General features: G+C 40.8%; 1 non-coding gene across 1 annotated transcript; it reads left to right on the top strand.

Annotated features, from left to right (window-relative positions):
* The first annotated feature begins 1,050 nt into the window (after positions 1-1,050).
* Positions 1,051-1,122, top strand: trnae-uuc (transfer RNA glutamic acid (anticodon UUC)). Its single transcript has one exon. It is a non-coding gene; the product is annotated as a tRNA-Glu (tRNA).
* Positions 1,123-1,783: the final 661 nt, after the last annotated feature.

Genomic DNA, 1,783 nt, shown 5'->3' with positions numbered 1-1,783 from the left:
AATTACAGTTTGTGAAATCTAATTTTAAATGGCGATCAGCCTTCTTAACAAATCTCCAATAACAAATAAGCAGAACTCACCTTGTTAAGTGTTTGTGTGTGTGTGTGTGTGTGTGTGTGTGTGTGTGTGTGTGTAGTTTTAAGCATAGCAAGGCCCTTCAGGGTTGCCAGGTGGAGCCTTCCTGAAGACCCTGATACTGAAACAGCATTAAAAGCTGCAATGGCACTGTAGTTGTATTTATCTGCACTAATACAGCTTTGAACTATTGCACTCTTACATACAGTAAGTTTCTGTGTACCGGTGTACATTTCTGTGTACCTTTAGTAAATAAAGGGATTCTATTCTAATATTACAAGTGTTAGAAGTGCTGAAACTCCAAACAGTGAAGAAACCAGTGGAGCTTAATGACTGGTCAGATGAAGAGAGTGAAGTGAGGAGTTTCCTTCAGTGTCTGCCATGTCCCAGCTGAGGTGAGTGTGAAGCTTTTATTAGTACTATAGGAGTTGTGTTTAACTTTGAAACTGATGGTGTCACAGCCATTTGTGGCCGAGAGTCTAGAAGAGCATAATTGGCTGTACTCTTAGGGAGAGAGGGAGTGGCATACGCTCTCTCCCCTGTCAATTACAGAGACACCGTGCAATCAAGGGCGTCTATAAGTTCACGCGTCAGAAGGGGGAGGAAAAGACTATTTTCTGAGTACTTAGAATAACATTCCGTATTTGTTGGAGAACATTTTCTAGAGTGTTTTCATGTAGAGAGAGAAATGAGTGGCTAAAATGTCAGAAGCTTTAAGGAGACAAATGGGGAATACTATAACAGCTCTTTCCATGTGTTAGTGACACCAGCGTTCCCTCTTTTCCCAGATGGTAAAAAAGAGCCCTGACTCTTGCAAACTTCATTTTTTTGTAGAACAAAGAGAAAGATAAATAACTCGCTTTATGGCCTTTTTCCACTCATGCATACCAAGTCCAGTATGCATCCAAACATTGTCAGAATAGTAGGAGTGCAGACTTTGAAAAATGGTCTTGTCATGTAAACTCAGCAGCTTTGTCCCTGGTTGTCTAGTGGTTAGGATTCGGCGCTTTCACCGCCGCGGCCCGGGTTCGATTCCCGATCAGGGAAAAACCTCTTTTTATGCTCATATAAAACGACAGATTCTGCATTAAAACATAAAGTTTGTGTGAGTTGGAGTTGAGCCGACAGCCTAAGGATGACAGTTTTAACTTCTACTCTACCAACTGAGTTATTGAAAGCGACATGCAAGTAATCCCACATGTCCAAACACCAGTATGTTGGCAAGAAACACAGCCAGTTTTGGATGTTTCAATTGTTAAGTTCATTTGACACAAAGAAGAAAGATCGCATTGTATAAGTTGTTCAGCTACAAACAGATATATCTTTTGATGACATTTGGAATCATACTGGACTTTGTGTACATGAATGGAGAAAGGCCATAAATGGTTAGAATAACATTCAGTGCTTTTGGAGAAAAGTTTCGAGAGTTTTGTCATGTAGTGAGAGAAATGAGTGGCTGAAATATCAGGCATTAAAAGTGCAATTTGCACTCATGGAAAGAAAATTGCTTTCATGTGGACCGCATTGAGATATCGATCTGCCTGTGGAACATAACACCTCTTAAGAGGTTAGATTTGTGCTCTCAAGCTGCGATGGTGGTTTTCTCATGGCTTCTAAAAGAAGAGGCTGTGGTCAGGGTGGAGTGAGTCTTTGATAACCAAGATTGTTGTTGTTTTGGCCTTCGAATAGACAATGGCATTACCCAGTG

Source organism: Electrophorus electricus, unplaced genomic scaffold (genome assembly GCF_041902795.1).
Source record: "Electrophorus electricus isolate QZ-2024a unplaced genomic scaffold, ASM4190279v1 Scaffold46, whole genome shotgun sequence".
Classification (NCBI taxonomy): domain Eukaryota; kingdom Metazoa; phylum Chordata; class Actinopteri; order Gymnotiformes; family Gymnotidae; genus Electrophorus; species Electrophorus electricus.
Note: the sequence above shows the minus strand (reverse complement) of the source record. Positions and strands in the feature narration are given on the sequence as shown.